General features: G+C 49.1%; 1 long non-coding RNA gene across 2 annotated transcripts in view; it reads left to right on the forward strand.

Moving 5' to 3' along the window:
- Positions 1-12,682: 12,682 nt before the first annotated feature.
- LOC146197751 (uncharacterized) overlaps positions 12,683-21,267 on the forward strand; it is a 57,274-nt gene continuing 48,689 nt past the window's right edge. For both annotated transcript variants that reach the window (XR_014705678.1, XR_014705677.1), the window contains exon 1: positions 12,683-12,983. This is a non-coding gene — a long non-coding RNA (uncharacterized LOC146197751). The remainder of the gene's footprint in view (positions 12,984-21,267) is intronic.

The raw sequence follows: 21,267 nt of genomic DNA on the forward strand, positions 1-21,267 counted from the left end.
TAATCTATAGGCTTATTTTTAAGACGGAATATTATGAATTTAGTTTTCTTAAAATTCAATTTCAATTTCTTCACAGCAAGCCAAAACATCAGTTCCTGTAGCCAGGAGTTGGTGGGACGCTCTAGTTCGCGAAAATCAAAACCAGAAAAAAAAAAAATGTTCGCGTCATCTGCGTATAAAACAATGTTAGAATAAGTTGAAATATTTACTATGTCGTTGATATATAATATTAAGTGATAATAAAGTGATTTTGATTTTCACAAGTGATAACCCAGTGCTGACGCAAACATTTTTTCGGGAACAGTTACTTGATACGCAAGACAGCTAGCTAGAGCTCCAGCTTTGAGAACAAGCCGCATATGGACTGCAAGTGTATGCTCCGTAACGTTCAATACAAGCTCCTTATCTAGCATTCATCTTGATAAGCAAGACAGCTAGAGCTCCAGCTTTGAGGACAAGCCGCATATGGACTGCGAGTGTATGCTCCGTAGCGTTCAATACAAGCTCCTTATCTAGCGTTCATCTGGCAGCTACTGACTGCAAACACTGCATTCACTCAACCGGGTAGGAAACAAACGTTCCTAATTTCTCAAACATGTGTGGGCCATGAATTGGTCGGCAATCACCATCACGTGTGGATCGCAACTTAAGTCAAACTTCTCCCATCAGAAATGCGCAATGTCATAGCTTTAGTCGCAGTCTTGATAACACTCTTATTACACCTTCCCGACATTTCCGTCTTCGTTCAGACCCTTCCTGTTCCAACTGTCCTGCGCCAATCTAGAACACTGCCTCTACTCCTGTGCAGTCGCCCAGTCATTCCTCCCTCCTGGAGTGCCTGGCTGTCATCGGCACAGATGGAAGACCAGCTTGCATTGGTTTACCAGGCGAAGGATATGTTGAGTGCTTAATGTGCGCTCTTAAATAAAGTGTCTTTCTCTCTCTCCCTCTCTCTCTCTTTTTTTTTTCTGCGTAACTTGGTTCTGCTCAGAGTTTAGAGCGGCAAGGAAAAACGAGACCCATGCATAACCTCAGAAAAAAAGGCAGCTACGCCGCTCGTACTGTCACTAAGGGGGTGTTACTTCATCGACCAAGATTTATCACGATGCTTTTCAAGATAAAGTAACCGACTTGATCTTACCGAGATATTAATTAACATAATTATCCTCTCCGTCCTAGGCACTTGACGTGGAGGTAACATGTGCAAGTTTATCCTACCTTTGACCGCGCAGTGAGAACACATCGGTGTATAGAAGATGCGTACTGCGTGGCCCCCACACACCCAAATAGAAGTTATATTATTAATCTACTGTCATGGCTGCGAGCCAAAGCCAACTCAAAAAGCAGTTACACACTACAAGCGCTGCTCGACCGAGCTCCACGTAAATAATACCCCTGTCACACGATCGAATTTAATTAGCATCTAATGTTATTATTCCCCTGCTACATGAGAAAATTTAATTTCATTAGGTTCGAATGACATTCTTCGTCGAATGAGTTTGGGGAACTCATTCGCATTCGATCGCGAACAGAACTCTCGACGCTAGATACACAGCAAAAACAAGTAATGCGACAGCATATTCTGCGCACAGTGAAATTTAAAAAAAAAAAAAAAAATTATATTTCTAGAGTTTTGTTTGAAAACCTGTTAATTTAGGTGTAAAATTATTCGCACTGTCGGCTCTCGCGGAACGGCATTACTTTCGGTGGTCCAGTCATAGCAGTGACTCACGATCATTTTGGACTATTTGTTCCTTGGTGGTCGCATCTCGCCGTATGTTTATCTCAGAACTATTTAAAGTTGTGACTGAACTTCTCACAGTTTGGACGTCTATAAGGGCGACCTCAGTCCGCTTTCAAACGTTTAGACGGGCTACAAGACCTCAAAATCTTTCCCGTAGGCGGACTGAGGTTGTCTGTCCTACCCTCACTCTACACAACGGATTAAGGTTTCAAAGCGTAAAGCTTACGGTTTAAAGGTCACGAACGCACTACCGACGCTTACATATCGCGTGAGAAGGCTCGCTTTCCGCGCATCGTGCGACCAGACCGAATCAGCTGAACTCGCACCGGCATCCTGACAGGCACTCTTTTCTTTTAAAGAGGTTTACTGAAGAGAACATTGAAAATAATAATGATTAGCATTAGATAATGTCCGGGGGGAATAGCGATGCGCAGTTTTAGCCCATATAAAGACTACGGATACATCGAACTAGCGTGAATACCTCATCAGAACCGCGGCACGGTTATCCCCCGGTTACTGTACGAACAGACCCAAAGCAGCTATTAAATCAGCACAATGAATTTTTTTTATTGTGTCTTTAAATGTTCGAAGTAATGAGAGCCTAATGTCAACTTTTGTCAGCGAAAAAAAAAAAGAAAAAAAAAAGCAAAGCAGCATCCTGGCAAACACGTCTCCTTTCCAGACCCTCAGTGCATATCTGTTCGAAAGCAGCACACCAAGATCCTTTAAAAATAAAGGCTCACTTGGAAATACGAAATGCTGGCGATCTCCACAAGTCAGAAATTTTACGTGAAAAAGCCATGCCAAACATCATGGGGGAAAAATAGAGGCAAAAGACGTCACGGTTCATAGTGACCACCTCTCCCCCGGGAAAATACGGCTCATTCGCCGTCAGGAAGAGCAGCACGCACGCCTCTGATCCAAAGCTGAGGGATGTCTGAGAAGCGGTTCATATCGCCCACCACACGAACGCACAAGAGCCAGGCGCAATCGCACAACTGGCGAACAGGTCCACTGTTCTCAATCGACCCATCGCTAGACGACAACAGTGTGTGACGGAAAGGGGAAGAATACTTTCTCTCCGTGGCGACTCCACCTTCACGTCACCTGCTTCCATCACCGAAAGGCGCCCCTCGGACCACTGAACTCCGGCTGGGCTTCGCCTAGTTTTCTAGCCGGCTAAGAGGGTCAAGGCAGCAGGAGATACTCCGCATCGGCCAACCAGCGCGTCTGCGAAACAAGAAGTTTCTGGCTTTCACGGCGCACGTAGAAAGGATTTGTTCCCACCGGTGATTTCTCAAAGCAAGATAAACCTCGGAAGCAGCACAACCAATATTGGGCCAATATTGGGCCGTAATACGGTAGACCGCCAGGGCGGATCGTCCTTTCCCCGGTCAGTAGACACGCATGTGCACTCGCCAGCTCCAATATGCGTTTCGGCTGGACCTAGCAGCATGTTCCATAAACTCTTCCGGGACATTTCTTCCTGATTTTCTTTTGTAAAAGGAGCAAAACAAGTACGTCTATTTCAAAGCAGCAATGCGAAAAGGATTAATTAAGAAAAGCTCCCGCATGGATCACCGAAATAAAAGCAAATGAAAAACATTGTAAAGGCCAGGTGGTAGTGTTTATTTCACCGCAGACTGGCTGGCAATCATTCATCCACCGCTTTTACAGAAAAGACTTGCCACATAATTTTATTCGCTCAACACGCGGCACCCACTAACTGCAACAAATCCAACTGACAGCGATTTTGCCTAATTAAATTATGTATAAAGTTTCACAAATTGCCGCATACAAAACGCAGTCTAATCGTGGCATCGTGAAACGCTGCAAGACCGTCCCTCACGGGGTACCTCCGGTGCATCGCAGTCATCAACTCTTACCCTCGAAGAAGAGAGCTCAGTGCAGCCTAACTAACAGCGGACCGGTCAGAAGCGAACTACATCCGCCTTGTTCGCTTATTCCACGCACACGCGGCCCCAACTCGTATTTAAGGGATATGACGCCTTGGATAATTTCCTGGCAGCAGTGCAGATTCTCAGCTCGTTTTAAACGCTTTCTTCCGCTTATCCGCAGCCGTGGAAGCCACAACGCCGTCCCCAGCTAAGGCACTTGTCCAGCTATCACATTAAACAGGACAGTACACAAGCTTATCTGTCACTTAAGTTCCTTATCGCGCTTACGTCTCGGTTACTCTTTGTATCACTCCGCCGCGAACGCAAACAGGCGCAGGAAAGAAAGGAGGTTTAAGAGGAAAAAAGGAAATGAAAACACAAGGGCGAACAAAGCACTAGGATTTCCTGCAAAACAGATTGAAAGCCACGCGCAACGAGGCACGCGTCTCGTGTGAGAGAGAAATGAACAGAGAAAAAAACAATAAAATAAACCGCGACATCGTCAAAGTAGAACCGCCCAAACATTTAACTGGCGTACGCGATGGCCGCCTTTTCTGTGCTTCTGCACCTTAGGGCGGTTAAGACTTGTCAGAACTTGAACAAGGGTTTGGTGGGTCCCTGGTTTCGCCGGTTAGTTCCACTGTAACGCTTATAATAACAGAAAATGCAGCCATCACGCACGCCAGTTAAAGATTTGGGCGGCTGTACCCACTTGGATAAGCAAGGTGGAGCGTGAAAAGCGTAACCAGATCAGATCATCGACCGATCCATCAGAGGGCGATGGTATGGACCCTATAGATGTCATTCGTTGCTCGTGGATGCCATAAAAATCAATCAACCAACGATGAAAAATAAAAAGCTCGTCGCAAGGTCATATGGTCGTAAAAAAAAATAAAATAACCTGCTATTATTATTCACACGAGATCCGCATAGTTAAAGAGGAGCTTCGTTTAAATAAAAAATGCACAAAAGTGGCAGCGTGGTAAGCAATTGGACTCAGCGAAGCAGCCCGTGTGTGTAAAGAGGCCCTCCAACAGTGTACAGTGTGCCTTCATTTAAACACGGACTTTGCTGAAGTCAGGGTTCAGGAATAAGTATTCAGAGGCAACTCAGGCCTCTATATTAATCCTAGCTCAATCCAAAGACTTGTTAACTGAAACCACGCGTGCGCTCAGCGCCCAGGCGACCGATGGTATGAAAAAACGTTTGATTCACCTTCCACCTGCGAAGAAACAGAAGCGGACACAACAGTGCTTAAGGAGGTCATTAGTTGCGGATTTAGAGGTGTTCAGAACAGTGGCTGACTTCGTGGCTCCGAATGCCTGAAAACCATGTGAAAATGCTTTACACACGCCCCTGCGCCACAATTTAACATTGTCATTCATTTTCCTACAAAAAGCGGCGCACCTGACGAACTGCAACTAGCTTAGTCGATGCAAAATCATTGCTCAGAAAGCCATACCGGTCGCCCTAAATTTCATCTCAGCAAAGACGATGCCGTCAAAGCGCGACCGTTGCATGCAAAGGAAGAGAGAGAGGGGGGACGCCATCAAGGCTCGCGCGTGTCGTCATCGGCCCTCGTTGCGACATCCGGCCAAGAAGAGGAGAACGTGCTCTCGCAAGCCAGCACGGAGGCCTCGCTGGCCCCTCAATCGGCAGCCGCAACGCGCATTCTGCTGCGCCGACGGCAAGGACGCCAGTTCAATCCTCCCGTCAGTTGTTTACAAAGCGGCTCCGTTTTGTCGCCACGGCTGCAAAACCCCGCCCTAGGTTTTACTTTGTGGCATATTTCGTTCTCTCACTGTTGTCCCCCTCAATCAGAGGAACACGCTGGTTTCCGACCCACTCGAAGAGCATGTGTGAAAGCGTTACTCCACAGCCAGTAGAGACAAGCGCGTGCTTTGGCAGCTCCTCCCCCTGTAAAGACACAGAAGCAGGGATCGCGACGAACAACATTGCCCGAACCGTGGCATGCGTCTCGAATAACAATGCTAACCATTTCCCGGTCACGCACCTGCCGTTGAAATGGAACCTAGCCTGATTAACGTGTGGCATCAGAGCGACGAAAAGCAGCGCTCGCTCCAAGGCGGCCGCGCATTTCCAGCAACGCCCTCTCAAGGCCGCCGGGTCTCTCGCTTACGAGTGACCATTTACTTGTACGCCCACGGCGAACATAGTGCCATTTCCAACATCCGGAAAACGACAATACCGCATAGCTGCTTTTAAACGCGATAAATTCTACAAGAGAAGGTGGGATAACGGTTGTCCAACTCCGGCACAATAATCAAGCCGTCCATGGCCCGTTCACTGCGCCCGAAAAAGAGGCGCGAGAAGCACGGAAAGAGGCCGCTACAGACTGGCGACGTGCGGTGCCCGCCGAGAGAACGACCACGAAGGGAAAAGCGCCTTATCTTTCTGCGAGCCTTGCGGTCCTCACGGTCAGAGAGGATAACGAGGGCGAATGGCCCTCGACGCACTCCGAACGGAGCTGGCAAGGAAGAATGGAGATCAATCGACGGCCAAAGAGGAAATACGAGGAGTCGTCACAGTATACGCATTGCGCTTCGTTGACGGGACACCCTCTTTACTTAGAGAAGTAGTTTCTGCAACCTGCATAAAAATGGTTAACCGCTATAACAATCGAGAAACGCACCTCACGCGGTGTTTATAGCTGTCTGGTTGCCTTAACAGGTACTCTCGAAGACAATTCTACAAAATCATCCCCACTCGTGCGAATAACACAGTGCACTGCTTTCTTTTTTTTCTTTCCTCTACCGTGTCGCCTTCCATAACCACTGGACGGCGGCCCAAGCTACTCGCTTCAGACTAATGCCAGGACACAACCGCGTCAATTTTTGGGCGGTCATCATCGGATCATTTCGGTGAGGAAACCTGCCCCATACTGCATGTTGTCAGTGAGCAGATTATACCAGATGAAGAAATTATGTCGGCAGAGAAAATCTATGTGCTTGATATATACAAAGAGGGGCATTTGAACCGTGTGTTCCTCGGACATTTTTCAGCGTCGAAATGGGTAGTTTCCCCAAGGTAAAATGTGGCGCCTAAGAGGAAAAGGAGGAACTGCATCATCCCAGCCTTAACTCAGCAGCTTCGATACCTTCTCATACCGGTTTGCTGCCACGTAACTATCGGTTAATAATTCACACCCTGATATTAATCTGCCTCGCAAACAACGTCCGAAGCGGCTTTTCAATCTCGCGTGAGGACTTTTCGGCGCCGCACGGAGGAGTTGTGCTATTTCCTGACCAATAGCATTTGCCCCGGACATTCTGCACGCCGTCCGCTCAGAGGAAGAAACGACCAGAGCCTAAAGATACCCTCCATGGGTGAAATAAAACCCGAGCACACAATAAACGGTCGCCCCTCGCAGGAAGGACAGCTGAAATACGCTCGTTAATCCCCGCAAAATGCATTGAAAGGTGGCGAATTTTCCTCGATTTATTTCTGGTTTGGAAATATGGCATTTCTAAAACGTATCAGAGCGTAAAATTCGCTCAATGAAACGCTTATAAATGAATTTATTCTGCCACACAGTTTCGGTTCAAGGCTGGCAAAAGATGGCTCCGACGTCACTAGTGAAAATGAGATAACGTGAGACAAACAAAACTTAAATGTAACAGCTATCTATCCAGTCGCTGGCATTCTGGCATTCTGGAGCAGCTCAGAGTTTACGTCAATGAAATCTGCAAAGCAGCCAATATATTGAAGGTTTTGTACGCATCATGAAATATCAGCTGCGACGTCGGATCTTTAGCACGGTCGAAACAGAAAGCAGTAAATTAAAAAAAAAAAGAAAAAAACTGTTCTGAGTTAGTGCTTGAGAATCCAACGTGGCTACTGATGTTTACTACTATTGTCCTACGCACGGATTCAAAGCAAAATGACATCGGGAAAAATTCTGTGCCCATTTAAGCGAGCAAGGGCAGAACGAGCAGAGGAAACCTCCGCAAAAAATAATAATAATAAAATAAAAATAAGCACAAGGAGAGCCCAGAGAGAGCCAGGAGCGGCCACGAACGAGCGGTGGCTCCGAAAGAAGTGTGTGTAAACGGAGTCACGCCGAAACAGGACACTTCGTAAATAAACGTGCTCCTCGAAACAGGCTTCGCTGCAAGCACAGCTCGCAGATTTCCCCTCTACGTCCTCTTAATCAGGCACCTCTTCCACACCTTCCGCACGGCCTTGGTACGCAGAATGTAAACTGTAATCGCATTCACCTCGTACGCGGCATATTCAGCAACAACCATACGCGGCGTCGCGATAAAATGTGCTGCTGTTAGACAAATGCACCAAGGTGCACTATCTATCCGCGAAAGCACCGTCTCTTCCTACGCTACAATTATATCCCCACATCTGGCAACTACTGTCAAGTCAGGAAACTACCCGGCAAGTCGAAGTGCGAGCATTCGCACTATGACACAATGACTTTGGCAAAGAAAACAAGTTGTTCCCCAACACTTTCGTTGCACACTGCGTTATGCCCCATCACACGCCCTACTTCATTTCTCAAGGCCATCAAAAAGCCGCTGACAGGAGCGCGATGTTCCGCAAATGTGCACCACCGATGATTGCCGGACACGTTTTTACTCACTGTCAGAACATGAGCCGACATGTGTTGAAAACCCCGCCGTAAACCACGCATAATAGAAAAAACAAAACCACACGACACAGACTTTGGAACAAAGCTCTGAAACGTCATTGTGGCCGGTACAAAAGTGGGCAACCTGACGGTAATAAAGACCTCGGAATGCCTAAATGGTGCGCCGACGAAAAAAAGAAAGTGAAGCCAACTGCTGCTACAAGTTTTATTAAATCGTAAAAAGTCGAAATCTCTCGGGCAAAAGAAGGCAAACATCGACAGCGATCGCTGCTACCGGCGCTGTAGCCGCGCACACGATTTGCGAAAAGGCGCCTGGTTCTTCATCAAAAATTATACAAAAACGAGTAAAAAGATGTTTGCCAGCCGCGGTATCTGCTATCTGAATAGCTAAAGCACTTGGGCGGTGGAAAGAGGCACGATAAGGACGATTTGAATCTATTTTACAAGGTGCCTTTATAACATAATTTCTTCACTACCTGCCGCCGACTGGCGCCCCTTAATGTGCGGATAAATAACGCCACTTTTGATGCAAGCTTGTTTGAGTCCGACTATAACGAAAATGACTCACAGCATATAGTTCACAGACGAATTCCATTTAAGCACACATTCGCCACCTTGTAATGCATAAACAACTATCTTGCTTCAAGTAGGTCAGTGCGAGGAATTACACATCATTACAGCGCATGTCCCGAGCCTTAGCCTACACGTAACGCATAAATAATACAAAACCAACGTAACCTCAGTGAGCGATACTCTGCACAGCGCGGGGATATTAGCCCGCAATTTAAATACTGCCACGAGCAGTGGATGCTGGAACCGACCTTCAGCGATGGCACGGGTGGGATGGAGTAAAGCTAAGCACGCGTCTCGATTAATGCAGCCAGTGCTACCAATACACCGCAGATGGCTGCGATGACAAGCAGAGCGTCAGAGTTATTCAGAGTCAACAGGTCTGCCGCGGGAACTGAAACAAAATGACTGCCGGCGGAAAGCATGTTCACCCGGCAATAAAACAACCTGTCGAGCTCTGGCATCCTCCTCTCTTCCGGGCAAGGGAAGCGCTTCATCCCACACTAGCTTCTTCCGTCCTAGAGAGACCGGGGGAAATGACAGCGCTTTCCAGCACTGCTTCAGCCACCGGAGTGGGTTTGGAAAGGAGGTTCTGTATGCTTGCTCGTCCATCGTGAGAAGAACCTCTGTGCTCCTAAAATCCCCATCCTACAGCTTATGCGAAAGTCGGTTTCGGGCTACACTCCCATACAATTTCATTACACGACTAATGTCCGCAGCAAAAGAGTGCCAGATAAAAATCAACTAGAGTGGAAAGTGGAGTGGCGGCTCTGGAAACGATACGGGAACTAAATCAGCCAGCGAGATAAGGTAACGCACAGCAACCTTGCATTTTATCACCAGTTCGCGACGGTTCGTATGCCTTTGTTAGTCGCTGCAAGCTAGACACGCATCACATCAGGCCCACCGACGTCACAAAACGAATGAGAAAACGAAACGCGATCTGAAGCCGTAAGTCAAGTGGACGAACAAGCTTATCCGAAACAGCAGTCGACGACGACTGAGGAGAGAAAACGCGTACACCACCTATCGCCGAGATGCCGCGTGCGTTGCTCGGGGCAATCGAAGGCATTACAATGACGGCAGTAGTAATGCCCGAACGCAAGGCATACACTCACAATTGGCCCGAAATCTGAAACCCTTATACTCCCCCGCTGTAGCAAGTGACGGGCCGCCGCGATAAATGCGTCGGGAGAAATCGTGACCTTAGCAGTCCGTGATGACTAACGCTGTGCAACCACCTAAGCTTTCTTCCCAGCTGCTGTAGCAGTTTACAAATATAGAACAGGAACCGCGTCCAAACATTTGACTCACAGAACGTGCGCGTTCGAAGAGAAGGCAACACGAGGTCAACGAACTGAAACAAACGGCCAAGGACGAAGTAGTTTTGTCAACCTAGTTCTATGTACTACACACAGCATTAGTTTTACTTGTGTTTATATATATATATATATATATATATATATATAGAGAGAGAGAGAGAGGGGTTGCTTTGAGCGTGAGCAACAAAATGTTGTGGCCAAGGCAATCATATTGCATAATCCATAAGAGGGCCAGACTATTATTTTCTTTCCGCGTAGTTCGAAATACTAACGTCAGCAAAAAGGAGCCAGGAATACTAGAAACTCACGCTTGCAAGACAACACTGCAAAAGTAGGCTTTCTTCGAAGGTGCCCACGCTAGTGCAGCACGCGTTTGGCTGCAATGATTAGGGCTAAAAGGTAAACAATATACCAATGATAGATGGACACCCCCCTCATTCATCCAGCCGAACAGGCTACCACGCCTTCAACTTCAGCACGCGGCTTTGTGAATTATAAGACCACTGAGTTTCACCCCTCCTTCACCTCACATACATCGGAAGTTACGTACCTATTAACCACTCCAAGGTCGCCCTCCAAGAAAAAGAAAAAAATATTTTATGCCTCACTTCCCAGAACGCAGTTACACAAAAAGAAGGCAAATAACCGCGCCGTGGGTTCCGGGGTAATAACTACGCAAGCTGTCCGACGGCAATCTCTTCTGCTCTGACAAGCTGTCAAGGGGTGACGAAAAAATGAAACAGAGATGTAAGAGCACGCTAACATAGGCGCTTGGGGACGCGACACGCCGCAGAGTAAGTCACGTGGAATGAGAGTGGGGAAAAAAAAGAAAAAAAAACGCTGAGGCAGGCGCCGCGAAGGAAGCACGCAATGAGAGAAGAAAACTTACAAAACACAACTCGCATCTGTCCTACATTTCCATGAACACACGAGCTATGCATGCTGTCTTTCATATATGGAGGTCACTGGTCTCCTCTACACGACGGGTGCGGAAAAACCAACGCCTCAAAAATGCCACGAACATCTGTTTCTTGCAGCATTTTGTAGTTCAGCTACACGTTGCTGTTATTCGATGCATTTCTTAAACACCTGCCGCAAACTAGAGAAGAAAAAAAATGCCCATCTACAGTCGCGGCAATCCAACAAGCGCGAACCGCATTTAATTGCTCGGACATTCAATCTCTGAAACTGCATCCCCTTTGTAATTATCTCAGTATGGAAGAACACTGGACGACCGTCGAAACACGCGACTAAGCTTTTGAGCACTGCCAGACCGACCGATGCACGTGCAACCTTCCAGCTTAAATGCAAGTTCGCACTGATCGGCATAACGAGTCAGACACGCAATATTTGCGTGCGAACTTTCCTCTCATTGGCAAAAGCTCCAGTAGAAAAGATGCGCGCGCAAAGTGAAGCAGAAAAAAAGAAGCGCAATTAATTACAACGGCGAACATTTATTTGACAAATATTACCAGCCACTCAAGCCGGCGCGTGTGATCATCAACTTCCTGCCGTGCTACTGATCCGGTAGCGACAGCGCGCTCCGCCACCGACGCTGACCCTACGAAGGACGATGAAGCGGCAGCCCTGCCCTACGCACTAGGACGGCTCACAGGCTGCACAGATACCATGGATAGCAATCGCCGGCGATTTAATGAAATGTTCGAGCGCTCTCGGGTTAGGCCTAAGCGGACAGAAGCCACCGACCCTCGCGGACGTGCGCCGAACGAGCGCGTTGTAACGCGCTGCGTCGGGATGCATCGATTTCGGGTGGGCCCAGCGGAAGAGGCCGAGGCTGGAGGAGCCTTCCGCAACGGCTGCCCACACCGAGGTCCCAGCCCTGACTGAGACGGCGATCGTGACAAGCCCCGAGCGGAGAGACGCGAGAGGTTAGGCCTACTTACCTCCAAATCCTCGTACGTCCTGAAGCTCAGAATGGCAAAGCCGTCGATGACATCCTCCTCAAAGATGGGCTCCTTATTCCTTTTCTTGCGGTTCGGAGGCCTCGGGGGCTTTGCGGAGCGGCCGGGTGATTCGTCACCCTCATCGGCGCTCTGGCCGCAGCGCATCGCCTGCTTTTGCATTCGGGCGGCCCTTTCGCGACGCCGACAGCGGGAGCCCCGCACTTTGGCTTCGCCTTCCATGGCGACAGGCAACGCGGCGGCGGCGGCCGCGGCGGCCGAATCAACCGCCGCGCCTCCGAGAACACATCGCCAGGCACATCCAAACGGCGGTTAATCCAAGCACGGAGGACACACTAGATCCAGGCACGAGGCGACGACAATCCAACCGATCACCGTCCGTCGCACGAATCGACGCTTTTCCTTTTTGAACCGGTAAACGCCGACCGAGCACTCGACACGAAACCCCAATTGTTCGCTTGAAATGGCGGAGGGAGATGGCCGGAGCTCGAACAGGCCGCAGCGCACCGCAGCTCCCATCAGGAGGAAGTGCCTCCGCCAGCCAGCTCGGGAATATAGTGCGCGGACAGCCTCTCGCTCCGTTCTCACCGCTGCCGCCGGCGTACTCCCCTCGCGACGGAATGCGCGCCTCCACCGCCACCGTGCGCGCCAGCGGGTTCTTCGTCGTTGTTGCTTCTGCTGCCGCCGACAACGCGGCTGCTCCTGCGCCGCTCGGGCGCGCTGGGCCTCGCGGCGGCGAGCACCCGGCGGTGGTGGAGGAGGGGACTCTTCCAGATACAATTAGGAGAGCGGCTCATTTGCGCGCGCGCGATCAATGCGAGGCGCGCAACACGAGACCTAAATCACGCTCCTCAGCTGCCGCTCCTCCGGATCGCAGCCCCGAAAAATGTGCACCTTCACTGCGGGGTAAGTCACGTGCGCCTCTCTCCTTGGCCCGCGGCCACTTCTCTTTGATGCCTGCTCCAGACCCGTGTTTCCGAACGCGGGCTTTCTTTTTTTTATCATTTTGCCGAAGCCCTAAACGCAATAAAGACAGGGACGTGAGAGAGACACAGGAGAAAGCGCTTTGTCCTGTGTGTCTCACGCGTCCCTGGCGTTTTTTGCATTCAGGGTTCGCCAGATGAGCAAACAAAGCCTTCCTTTTATTTCCCCCTGCATCTAGAATTTGCGGCTCTTCATTTATTTCCTTTATTTACCCCCTCCGGCAGTAAACATTTGGGCTTGCGGTTCTGAGTATAACTATGGACTGTGACCTTGCGTTGTGTATTGTATGTCATATTTGTAAACTAATGTGTGGACATTCCGTTAATAGTCGATAAGGCAGCACTTATGTGGATTATAATTTATAAACATTGTTGTTTGCGGCGCGAAATTCTATGGAGTTCAAAAGAATGTGACAGGGAGAGGCGAATGTGTGATGCATTTCATTGTGTTTTAGCCTTAGGGTACAGCTGTGAAAGCACCAAGTGCTGTTGATGTTATTATTTATTGTGATTAGTGTTTCATACCTTGTAGGGATTAGTAGGAGTCGTATTGCTCAATTCATTTGTGTAGCCCGCACTGCAGGATAGTTTTGAATGGATGTCATTTCTCTAGCTTGTTATGATAAAATTACGCAAGGGTACCAGATTAAAAAGTAAATAAAAAAAAAACTACCTTGTTTATAGCAACGATTCTGTGCTTGACTGTTTCGATCGCGTAGTAACTTCGTGCGAGGTTGTTGGTTTCTTCCCTTTTTGCCCCGTACCAATTGACGGATGCAAAAAGCTTTCAGGCAATGTGTAAGCCTCAATCCAAACCTGCTTTGTTGCACGTCCCTATAAACGCTGTTGTTATCGCGACCATGTTCCGCCCTGCAATTTTTTTCACCGAAGTCTGGCCATTAATATTTCGTTTAGAATTGTTCCCAACGCATTCAAAACTCTCGCTTGGCCAATACTATAGGGATGAGAGTGGTGCTAACGTATTTGCGTCCAACTGCCGCCAGAGGGTCACCATGTTTGGTTACAACAACTGACAATGCAACAAAAGTTACTTGGGATGATACCTCGAAGGCTAAGGCTGCGAAAGGCGATCGATGCTACTGCGTTCCGGTATGAGGTAGCGATCAATTAGTTGCCATCAGGAGAGATCCATTGTGAAACGTCGGCATGCTTTTCAATGGCGCCGTCCTAGTTGTCTCTACGCGCTGGGGCCGATCACTCAAATGCTGAGTGACGCAGTCAGGCTGGCGCGTTTGGTGTTGCCAGGCAGTAGGAATGTTGTGTCGCAAACGTTTCGCTCATCCTTTGCATCGTATTGCCTATGATGCCTTTTTTTTATTATTATTATTGCGTGCGCGTTTTTCAGCAATTGTTCTCATCCTGTAGATGAAGCGAGTGTGTTGAAATTAAAAATAATAGACAGGTGAGTACACGCCTACATAGATGGTTCGTTATATTAAATGGAAGGCAGGACCGAAAATTGGCCTACGGTTGGAAACGCCTTCATTTCACGGGATGGTGATGGCAGTACCGTACCCGGCTGGCAGTCGCCAGCCTTTCTTCCGTAGATCGTTTTACGCCGCAAGCACTGCTATTAGAAAACGGTTGCTTGTTTTGATGCAGCTGACGTTTCATTTTACGACATTGCAAAGTAAATGCCGGGATGTCAATGGATCAATGTTAAATTGGCAGTGGAGGCGATTGCTTCACAACGTTTTCTAGGCCACAACAATTGCTTCCTTCCGGACGTAAAGTCGCTCCCGATCAGCTGGCAGAGTTCATTCACATGTCTTCGAGATCAGTTGTCGAGTTCCCTAGCTGACCGCTTCGAATGCCTAATGTCACGCGGTTTTACCAAATGGCAGTGCAGCTGACTTTTTCACGGAAACAGCTTCGGATGATACAGAAAATTATTACAAGGGCATAAATGTTTCTCTCTGTGTGGTGCAATTGTGCGGCATGCAGGAATTCTTAAATATGCGTAACCATTCATATGCTTCTTTTTGTGAAATAGAGATTTCAAGTACACAGTCACGAATTTGCGCACTTTTCTTTTTTGTATACGGCAGATCATACGAAGCGTCTCAAGGGGATATTGTGTTCAGGTCAACAACATATCAAATCGCCTATAAGTGTCCATCAAAGCGGCGTCACTTTGAGTGCTAAGAACTCATAATAACGGAACGAAGACGATAATTTTCACATGTCGTCGTTAGTGAAGCAATAAAGAGTGGGGTGGTGATACCACCGTGGTTCGGTGGAGAAGGTCTTCTGCACATTATTTTTATCTTCATCGCAAATAAAATGACTAGCGCAAATAACACAGACATAGGAGAAGACAGGACGAGCGCTCGTCCTGTCGTCTCCTATGTCCATGTTATTTGCGCTAGTCTTTTTATTTATGATGACACACCAACTAGCCCAGCTTTCTGCTTTGACTTTAGCTTCATCCCCAGAAACGAATAGCGCAATCCTGGTTGCTGAATAAAAAAAAAATATATATATCCTTCCAAAAGGTTCTTACATTTGCGCATAGCTGCCAGCCTATACCACGTAAGCGCGTTCTGCAATATAATTAAGCACTCAACGTCTCCTTATTGGCTGTTGCCTACAGTCAGCATTGCATTGAAGCTTTGCATTTTACTTCTGTTTTATTTGCCGAGAGAGCATGAAGTCTGGGACCGTTTAAATCTTTTTGTTTTTTTCGCTTCGGAATACAACAGCAATGTCCGGGTTCCATTTCCTTGGAAGGTTTAATTAAGGCTGATGACCTAGACAGAAAAAGTAGAAAGGTAGGCTTGAAAATCAATATGCAGAAGACTAAGGTGATGTTCAACAGCCTCGGGAAGGAACACCAGTTTACATTAGGTAGCGAAATACTGGAAGTAGTAGGCGAATATGTCTACTTAGGACAGGTAGTAACCGCAGATCCGGACCATGAAAAGGAAATAACAAGAAGAATAAGATTGGGATGGAGCGCATTTGGCAAGCACTCACAGATTATGACTAGCAGCTTACCGGTATCGCTCAAGAGGAAAGTATACAACAGTTGCATCTTGCCTGTACTCACCTATGGGGCTGAAACGTGGAGGCTAACCAAGAGAGTTCTACTTAAGTTGAGGACAACCCAGAGGGCTATGGAACGAAAAATGGTAGGGGTACCATTAAGAGATAGAAAGCGTGCAGAGTGGGTCAGAGAAATAACTCAAGTTACCGACATTCTAGTGGAAATTAAGAAGAAATAGGCATGGGCAGGACATGTAGTGCGAAGAGAGGATAACCGATGGTCGCTGAGGGTAACAAACTGGATTCCAAGGGAAGGAAGCGTAGCAGAGGGGGCGGCAGAAAGTTAGGTGGGCGGATGAGATTAAGAAGTTCGCAGGGGTCAAGTGGATGCAGCTAGCACAGAACTGGGTTAAGTGGAGAAATATGGGAGAGGCCTTCGCCCTGCAGTGGGTATAATCAGGCTGATGATGATGATGTTGACCGACATTCCGCTCAACAGTACTATAGCGCAAGCCATGCTGCAAAGACTAGGCGGGCCTGTTTTACGTTATTTTGGAAGGTATTCTATAGACACTGCCTATTTTATGTGTTGCTCTTGGAACGTGATTAAGTGTGAACGGGGACGTTGCTGAAGTGAGCCAGCCCGTGAGGTTTTCTCACTCTTACGCCTAAGCGCTGACGATCAGTCGCCCGTTTTTCACTGCATGTTGTACAGCACGGCGTTGCATTTTTCCGCATCAAGTTCGCAGAGAAAGTTCGCTCCATGTGAGTGGCTCGCGCCAGTGCCCCCTTTTTATTCTCTTGTCCTTTCTGTTCGTGCTAGTTAGCGCCAGAAAATAGTAAGCAAATAGCCCAATCAAGAGCCTTAATTACACACTGCCCATGTCAAGTCTAAGCCGTATAGTTATTGTCTAAAACGATGAAAAACGAATCCTTGCTTCCAGTAAAAAAGCGCGCAGGTTAACAAGTACATGCTATAAGGAAACGAGAATAACCTGCATTTCCAGATGCATAAAATATCGCGCGGCGCATATAAGGCACGTTGCTTAGCGCAGTCAAAAGGCCCAGAGCACCTGCGAGCGCCGCAAAAAAGTTCACACGAAGGTATAACATCTCACGAGGAGCCCAGGGAGCCCCCAGTCCATGTGAGAGACAAGTGCGCTGACAGCTGCTGCCCGCCCGCCTCAAAACATATATATATATATATTGCCACGTGCCTAGCGCCGCGCGACAGCCGTGTTTGGGGCCGACGACAACGAAGCGGTGGTTGGCACGAGCGGCGCGCTGGTGCTGACGCTGTGACTCTGTGTTCGAAACGACAAGCCGACCTCATTCTCGGGTCCTTGCTACGTGGTACTTTCACGGCTCCCTCGGACTTCAGTCGTGACACTGGTGGAGGTGCGATCGATGATCCCTTCTCCTGCGGACGACCCTACGCGGCCGCCTCTCGTGACCACTCCGGTTCATCGTACCAGCCGACGGCTCCGAGGCTTGTCCCCCGAGGCCTTCCCTCTTGACGAAGAGACTCTGGCTGTGGCAACGACACCGCCCGCCCGTACCATGACTGTCCCTTCCACCCCTTCGTCCTGTCTCATCCTTCAGACCCCACGTACCCCTAAACCATTTCACGGTGAGCAGTTTGAAGACGCCGAGGACTGGCTAGCTCACTATGAAAGGGTCGCGACGTTTAACGGCTGGGACGACGCTGCGAAAATGCGGAACGTCTACTTCAGCCTTGAAGACGCTGCTCGGACATGGTTCGAGAACCGCGAGGCCACATTCTCTACGTGGCCGCCTTCCGAAGTCAGCTCCTCGGTACGTACGCCAACAGTGACCGCCGAGAGAATGCCGAGCGTGCCCTGACCTCTCGAGTTCAGCGTCAGAACGAGGGGGTCGCAATGTACGTTGAAGACGTCATGCGCCTTTGCCATCGCGCCGACCCGTCCATGAGTGAGGAGAAGAAGGTTCGGCACCTGATGCACGGCGTCAAGAACAGCTTTTTTCCGGCCTCGTGCGGAACCCGCCCACCACCGTCGCGGCGTTTCTGGCTGAAGCTGTGACCATGGAGAAACTGTTACAGCAGCGATGCAGCCAGTACGGTCGGCCGCTGAATTCCATATCCACACTACCGCCGTCTGACCGAACCGACTACAATCCCGGGGCAGATATGAGCTCCCTTCGCGACCTCATTCGCACCGTGGTTCGCGAGAGCTCCAGAAAGTTCATGGAGCTCCTGGCGCAGCTTCCCTGGCCAGCATCATCCGTGAAGAGGTCCAGAATGCACTCACGCCACCAACAAGTACAGTCGTTCCACCACCACCACCCAGCACCTCCACCAGTGTCACGACTGAAGTCCGAGGGAGCCGTGAAAGTACCACGTAGCCAAGGACCCGAGAATGAGGTCGGCTTGTCGTTTCGAACACAGAGTCACAGCGTCCAGCACCAGCGCGCCGCTCGTGCCAACCACCGCTTCGTTGTCGTCGGCCCCAAACACGGCTGTCGCGCGGCGCTAGGCACGTGGCAATATATATATATATATATATATATATATATATATATATGGGGTACCCAAAAGAAAGCGAACTTATTTTCTCTTGAACCTTTTTATTCACATTTTAACCCCAACCTTCTGTCGCGACGCCGGACGCAGAGGACCGGAGCCGAGGGCAGCATTGAGCGGCGAGGCGTCGAGGAACCACGGAGACGTGGAGCTTTCATTAGAGCTGAGTACAAGTAGTTTATTTACATGTGTACACTTTGGAGATTTCAGAAGGAAGCCCTCTCCAGATGTCGGACACCAGGCCCCGCTTGCACGAATGTGAGAGTATAAGTCCAGCCTTAAGACCGAGTCTAATCTTATCCGAATCTAAAATAAGACTGGGCTTCCCGGCGGCCGCCGGGCGCTTTCACGAACCGATAAGACTGAACTACAGTCCAGACTTATTGAAGACTGTAGGTTCTTTTGGTCCCTAGGCGAGTATTTTAGCCACCGGCAGGGAATGGGACGGGGAGCTGACGGAAGTCGGCCGCGAACGCGGCCGGCGTTCGCGCCGACCATTAGCTGACCACAGTTCCATGTAAACATCCGGCTGCTTTTCTTGCTCGCGCTTTTCGAAAATTGAAAACGGACCATTTTGACAGCGCTGCCTGTCTGATCGTGTATAAAATTTATATAACAGTGCGAGACGCTGGCTATGAGGTTTCGCTCAGTTGCGTTCTACAATTCCCTGACCGATTTCAACACGAGGATATTGTATTTAATCCCAGCTGAAATGCAGAGCCGAAGCGCGAAGAAGAGTGAATAGATGTCTCCAGCGCTCACCGACCTCTTGAGTTCGGTGAGCTCCCCTCGTTTATTCTCAGGCACTTCCCTCTGTAGGTCGTGGAAATTCATCAAAGCAAGCCCCCCCCCCCCCCCCCCCCTCCCCCTCCCCCCCCTCCCGTTCCCGCATTTTAAGCATCGTAACTTCCTTTCTACCTGCTATGTCCTGAAGGTTTGCTTTGAAGTCAAATTCGCTCTGCACTCAACCACGCAGTGAGAATGAAGTAGCATTTTTTTTTTCTTTTTAATACTATGACGTAGCAATCGCGCCCAACGACTGGTAGCAAAACATCATATCAAAAGCACATATTTCCAAAAATGCGGTGGGCGTCTCCAGGCTCATATTTTTAACCCTTTCTAATTTTAACAATGACTTTGCCTTTTCCGAGAAAAAAAGAAAAAAAGGTAACCGCGTGAGCACCCTTGGTTACATTTGCTCTCAATTCCTCTTTTAAAGCGCCTTGTATTGCTAAAGGCGTCCGTCTAATTATTAATATATATTTTATTTCTAGTCGGCGAGTGCGTGTTCAGACCAATTGCCATTCCATTGAGCAACAGGCTTCCACCAATAAACTTTTCCACCACCACCACCGTGCGTTTCGGCGTTTTGAAAGTGCGAGGCATGCGTGACTGCGCCGAGGATCGAGAGAGGCACAGGAGATATATGAAAAAGACAAAAGACTGCCGGAGGGTCCTCGCTTGGGAAAGGAGAGTGAACTGCATATACACAGAGGCGATGCGGCGGCGTGGCCGCTGACGGGTGTCGTCTGACACGCTCCCGCGCAGGCGTTTGGGATGGGTATCGGGTTGTGTGTGTCCAGGGTATACGCACGTACACAGGCCCGGTCCAACGTCAAAATCCGCACATGAGTGCCGTCGATCGCACCCACAACGCGCGAAAAACTGGCGACCGCGTAGAAATCTCCTTGTATACATCTCGCTGCTCGTTCTGCGACGGCCAACTGGAAAAAAAAAAAAAAAGGGCGTAGTGATGTTTAGTTCACCGGCTATGTCATGCGCAAGCTTGCACACCGTCGCGCGCGCACATATGATGAAAACCACGTCGGCCGAACTAAGCCGCGAAATGCGCACGGTGAGTGATACCTTCGCGTTACTCTACGCGTCCAGTATGTAGGTTCAAAAAGCAGGTACTACATATATACACACTTGAGAGATCCTACGTACAGCATGCTTGCTCAGCTGCTCCGACCGTAAGCTAACGCGCCGACTCAAGATAAGCAAGCGGCAATGAAACAAGCGAGGGAAGCAAATAAAGAGGCTTACCTGATCCAGTCTTTGCTGCGGTGGACGAGGACGAGAGCAACTCGACATACTATGCGGCTTGCTGTCGATTCGTGGGCCCCGATCATATATCCGGCAGTAATACACCGTAGGCAAAAACTTTGAGCGCCAGCATCACCTGCAGCTCGGCGCTCAAAGCACCGCTCCGGCGCGTCGGGCGCTCGATTTCAGGGCGAAGCATGTCGGCAATGAGCCGCCCCGCCCGAAGCGTAGACGCCACTGCAGCTGCTCCTAGCTGCTCCTCGCTGAACGCATCGAGAAGATTCGTGCTGTCACGGAGCACACACGTTCGCGGCGCAACAAGTGTTCGGCGAGCATCGGAGCATCTCGAGGCAGACCAAGCGCAGGGCAGCCATGTTGGACTGACTATAACACTGGGATAAGACTGCTCGAGGCAGCCTAGGTTCCAGTCTTATTCCAGTCTAGTTTGTTTCGTGCAAGCGTCTTATCGGCTAGGGAACGTTAGACTCCAATAAGATTTGATTAAGCCTGAAGATCAGAATAAGACTAGACTTAAATGTTTCGTGCAAGCAGGGTCTCCCTAGATCCCTAAGCAAGGAATTAGTTCATCTTCGGC

Source organism: Amblyomma maculatum, chromosome 3 (assembly GCF_055883805.1).
Source record: "Amblyomma maculatum isolate TAMU_Amacu chromosome 3, ASM5588380v1, whole genome shotgun sequence".
Lineage (NCBI taxonomy): Eukaryota > Metazoa > Arthropoda > Arachnida > Ixodida > Ixodidae > Amblyomma > Amblyomma maculatum.